Raw genomic sequence first — 5810 nt, forward strand, 5'->3', positions numbered from 1 at the left:
TTCCCGACATGGGTACAATGTGTGAGGCCCAATCCTGGTGTCCCCCGCCGTGATATTGCTGTTTCTTGGCCCGTCGTCAAGTAATATGAGGGCATTGTCAAGTTACAGTAGCCCGCTTATTTCTGAGAATATGCGGGCGGTTTAATGATAATTATATCCATTTTCGCTATAAATTAAGATAACTCATTCAAAGAGCATGTCGGGTATTTCCTCATCGTGAATTCATTTCCTCATTGGGTAATCAGGAAGGTTGTATTCATACTACACGACAGAAAAACACCCATGTGTTTGCATTTTGTGTCGAGAGACTCTTCTTGTCTATTTCATTTGTCGAGTTTGAATTGTACACGGGCGAACTTCAAAGATGACACATGTAGCTGTGAGTATGTTTCAGTCAACTATAGCCAACATTCCACGTTCTCTGTATATGAGCACTATTCCAGCTATAGCCTTTGTTGTCAATTTAGAGGTACAATGAAGTATGCTCCTTCTGTGAAGATTGTAAAGAGTCAAACGCTGTTTGATCGGGGTTACAACGTCTAGGCCCAGTAAAGCCTTCAAAACGTTTTATTATAGACATGTGGTTATTCCAAAATTGTCACAAATGACGTTTGATGAAATCACCTATATTGATTAGAACTATCTGTTCCCGTGCTATTTGTCACCCATGTCACATGGCCGGGTGGTCAGGCCATGTTTCATGGGTGATTGTTAACCGTGCTAACAGATGAGGGACGTGCGTGCGTGCGTGCGTGCGTGCGTGCGTGCGTGCGTGCGTGCGTGCGTGCGTGCGTGCGTGCGTGCGTGCGTGCGTGCGTGCGTGCGTGCGTGCGTGCGTGCGTGCGTGCGTGCGTGCGTGCGTGCGTGCGTGCGTGCGTGCGTGCGTGCGTGCGTGCGTGCGTGCGTGCGTGCGTGCGTGCGTGCGTGCGTGCGTGCGTGCGTGCGTGCGTGCGTGCGTGCGTGCGTGCGTGCGTGCGTGCGTGCGTGCGTGCGTGCGTGCGTGCGTGCGTGCGTGCGTGCGTGCGTGCGTGCGTGCGTGCGTGCGTGCGTGCGTGCGTGCGTGCGTGCGTGCGTGCGTGCGTGCGTGCGTGCGTGCGTGCGTGCGTGCGTGCGTGCGTGCGTGCGTGCGTGCGTGCGTGCGTGCGTGCGTGCGTGCGTGCGTGCGTGCGTGCGTGCGTGCGTGCGTGCGTGCGTGCGTGCGTGCGTGCGTGCGTGCGTGCGTGCGTGCGTGCGTGCGTGCGTGCGTGCGTGCGTGCGTGCGTGCGTGCGTGTGTGTGCATTTGTTTGGTTCTGTACATTATAGTGTTCTTCGCTAATATTTAGCCAAGCTCGCATGTGGTTGATATTTACGTGGCTTATCCATGTTGTCAGCATCACATACAGAGCGATTTGATAATACCATATTAATAACAATAATAATAGAAATAGAGACATGTCAGATTTATATATAAGTATATTGTATCCTTCACATATTTCTCCACTCATGCTTGCGAACCTGTCAAAGAAAAGTACAGGAAACCTGAGAAGTAAGAATTATGGATTTTCTTTCCTATTGTTCAAAGTGTTTCAAGTGCTACTTGTAGGTGAGTGAGTATATTACAAGGCAATTCATCCTTATTTGAGAGAAACCCCTTGCGTGTTGTAGGTTCTTGACATTTACTGCTCTGGTGAAACACATGATCACGGGTATTGTGCTGACAAGTAAAGATTCTGGGAGGCGAGTCAACGATCATTGGATTCTGGCCCGACTAAAGAAGGCAACTCAGCGTTGCGAACTGCGTCGTCTTCGCCGTGCCCCATATGCAGTGTTTAACCAAGTGAGAGTATAATATTGATACAATGTGCTATATCTGTTCACTTATTTGTTGTTTTCTAACGCAAGCATCATTCCAGCTACATCACAGTGGCCTGGCAAATGGACCTTTTTGGCCAGATCCCCATTTTACTGATTCAATCATGGACCCGAACCCCGGTATTATTGTATTGTAAACTTGACACGTGTTGAACGTACTTTCCAAATATTTCGGTGTAATGTATTTAATTCTTCATAGTCATGCTTCATACAAACATTTTGGGTTACTTTTAGAAGAGTTCTTATAATTATTATAAGGGTGATGTTGCTTTTATTTTAGTGGATTGTGATTGTCAGTGCACCAGTGAGAGGAACAAAACTGCCACAAAATGGACCTGTCTTCTTTCATGTTTGTTCATCCTGAACATACTCACTGGCGTAGTGGTTGCAGCACTCGTCACACACCGAACTTTGTCATCGAACCTTGAGAGCCAGAATCTCACAGGATCAGAATGGAAGTCATTATTGGATGAGGTAACTACTACTACTACTACTACTACTACTACTACTACTACTACTACTACTACTACTACTACTACTATTACTACTTCTACTTCTACTACTACTACTACTACTACTACTACTACTACTACTACAACTACTACTACTACTACTAATTAAATAAGGACATTTATCCATATCCATCCACGACGGATGTGATTGGTTTGACAGTCTTCATTCACTTCACTGCCTACTTTCACAACATCACGATCACAACCGCACACCCAAGATAACATTGTTAACTTTAATGTCCTTTTACACAAAATATGTTCGTCAGTGACAGATAGTTTGCTTATGTCTGTTGTTGTCTAGGTCTACGAAAGCATGTTGATGAATGGTGTTTCGACTACACACACGGAGCATGGTGAATACAAACTTAACAATATTGCCTGGAAATATCAACATCTGATGTCTTGTTCACGCCCTTTGACAAATTCGATATATATTCCTCCAAGAATTTAACTTTAATAGAGTATCACAAATTAAATTTATCATAAATATTTTAGAAAGGGCCCAATGCCAACCACGCACGGTCCTTCTTTCTGAAACATTTATCATGGCATCTATGAATTTCCAATTTTTCAAAGCAATAGTGAAACGGACAAGGCGTGGTATGTAACTGTATTAAGCAGGAACACTTACTGTCAGAATCTGTCGAAACTGATGTCTTCCTTAAGTGTGATTAAAGCTTATAGTTTCACTGTTATAAAACCCGATGTAGTGATGTACCATCCTTTACTGCTCACACGTTCTATATTTGAGCGTTGCATAAATTTGAGCGTAAAATGTATGAGGAAATAAATATGAGTATGTCGTTAATAGGTCATCATTTGGTACCATTCGCCAACTACAATCCTTTAATAACGTACATCTTCCATCAACCTTCAGATGATGGGGATAATGGGGACGACCATCCAGATCTGCAGTTTCTCAACCTGCTGAAACCAGTGGCACATTGATATAGTGACTACGGGTATGCTATCTTCTGCTATACAATTGATATAACCACTGACATTTTGTAATGCACTGTTTGTTATGTTTCGATGACACACGATTATACGTATGTATAATCTCATAAACAACGCATCTCACGGGGGAGCAAAAGCTAGTATTCTACAAAAACCCATTTTGTCTTACGAAAGCGATTTTGATTAATTCAGGTCATTGGACTCAGTTAAAAACATTAAGGAATTGGGCCAACCCTGATGGGTCATACAGAAAACTCCTGTACAACGGGATGAGTTACGAGAACGGCTCCATCACAGTACCAGCAGCAGGAGTGTACCACATCACAAGTCACGTCAAGTTCTACGTCGAGGACAACAGGAAGGATGACAAGCCACTCCAAACATTCCAGCACCAGGTTGTCCGCTATAGCGCCTCCAGACAGACACAGGTCGTGTTGTTTGAGAATGCCGTGACTGAGTGTAAAGAGGGTATTAACGACGGAGCTCACTTGGAGTACCCGAGTGATGCTGGTGGACTGGCTCAGTTAGATGCTGGAGACCAGGTGATTGTGAAGGTGTCCCACTTGCAGACGCTGAAGCATGATCGCGATTGGCACTATGTTGATATACATATTGTATACAGAGAAGTTTGAGTGCAACCACCATTAGATATGCAGCACTGCACTATTGAGTGTAAAGCCAGCTTTCCCGATCAATAGTGTGGCAGCTGGAATGTGGTATACATTCTTTGGTAAATAAGAGCAATGACAAGCCCATGAGTGCTGCAGCTTGAGGCGCTAGCGCTTGCCTGAGATGGAAAAACGTAGCTGTCGCGTAAAGAGGAAAGGAAAATATTGACAGTGCAGGTCACGATGACAGCATCTCAATTTGACAAACATGGATTTAAAATACATGCACCTACATTTAGTTAGCTTGATATCATAAGCCATAGTTTAGTGCGCATGTTTCATTCATCGTAGATTATCCATAAATACCCTCATTTGCTCAATTGGTCGTATTGCAAGTGACGTTATCATTTCTTTTGTTCTATCAGTACAAATACGTTTTTGCGCATGAGAGTAATTTGGGTGTACGACAAATTTCAAGAGTGTCATTCTGATCAGTGAGACAAAATAAGACTTAAAACAAAGCTGTGATTCTGAAGTCTAGGGTATTTATAGACTAGAGACAAAAGACACTGGATATCATAGTATTTTATACATATGTATGACATTAATATAAGATATGTATTTGTCTGTTATAAATCTGTTTTACTGCAATATTTGTCATTTATTGTATTTCTCAAACTACATCTGTCTGACACGGGTGTATTTTATGTTGAAGTATGTTATTTGTACACATTGTATTGTAGTACACTTATTTAAGTACACTTACGCTGTCTTCGCCTAACCAGATTGATATGTTCGGGTGTTATTTGTTGACACTCTCATCTACTTAATCAGATCTAGTTGTTTTACAAGTTTACAATCAGAATGTGACCCACTTGTGGGCCTCTCTTGACCATCAAACTATTTTGTTTAACAATTTGCTCCCTACCTTCAACTACCTGTTCACACTGTTTATATTATGCTGCATATATGGACAAAGATAATATCAAATGCTCTTCTGTTCACAGATTGTTTAAAGAGGTACACGCTTTTCTGAGAAAGTACTACATGACTGTGACTAAGGGTTGAACCTGTCATTGTGAGTGATCTGCATGTTTATGCAATCCCGAATAACGTTCATTTATATTTTGTTTTAGAACCTCAACAGAAGTTATTTTTCCAAACTGATAAAATATAAACCTTAATCAAATAATAAGATATCAGAAATAAATGATAAACAATTCTTTTTTTTTTACCATATTATGATTTCAATAGAAATTATAAATTCACAAAAATATCACAGCCATGTATGAAACCTTTTCAATATACGTTCGGCATTTTAATATTTAAAAAATCATATCATTAATGTACTGCCTTCATATTTACCGTAGACAGGACTCAATCCAGGTTTGAATAATTCATTATGCTTATCTGAGCATCTGCATAGTCAGCGCAGGAAATACCTTGCTGTAACCTTACACATGCAATACAGGGAAGGTGTATTATAAACCACATATTCAGTTTTATTGTGGTGCTACATACGTTATCTAACCTAGAAGTGAATTATAGAGATTACACACCACGCTAAACAGTGACAGCTTTTCTATTTATATTCAAGTCCAATACATTCTCTAAATATTCACTTTACAATTTCCCTACACGTAGGTTACGTATATATTACTTTTAATCCTTCATTTGTGAAACTTGAGAGACAGTGTCCTGCAAAAGAATCCCAATGTCTCACCACTCACCACTCGCTCAGAAAGTACATACTGCACGGGAGACCCCAGGCGTCCGAATCAGTAGACGCCCCTGTCGGGCCTCGGCTCAATTATTTTTAAGGAATGGAGAGTTACTCGGACAATAACGTAGACACAATTCCACTGATATCGTTGTCACACG

The 5810-nt window shown here is 41.8% G+C and overlaps 1 protein-coding gene and 1 pseudogene across 1 annotated transcript in view; both read left to right on the top strand.

Annotated features, from left to right (window-relative positions):
* Positions 1-291: 291 nt before the first annotated feature.
* LOC139461650 (uncharacterized) lies at positions 292-4141 on the top strand (annotated as a pseudogene).
* Positions 4142-4776: 635 nt separating this feature from the next.
* The window catches only part of LOC139461651 (tumor necrosis factor-like), a 6375-nt gene continuing 5341 nt past the window's right edge, over positions 4777-5810 (top strand). Inside the window, exon 1 of the mRNA XM_071243114.1 lies at positions 4777-5007. The gene's annotated coding sequence lies outside the window, so the exon portion shown is untranslated. The remainder of the gene's footprint in view (positions 5008-5810) is intronic.

This window comes from Haliotis cracherodii, unplaced genomic scaffold (genome assembly GCF_022045235.1).
Source record: "Haliotis cracherodii isolate W230 unplaced genomic scaffold, xgHalCrac1.p SCAF_15, whole genome shotgun sequence".
NCBI classification, from domain to species: Eukaryota; Metazoa; Mollusca; class Gastropoda; order Lepetellida; family Haliotidae; genus Haliotis; species Haliotis cracherodii.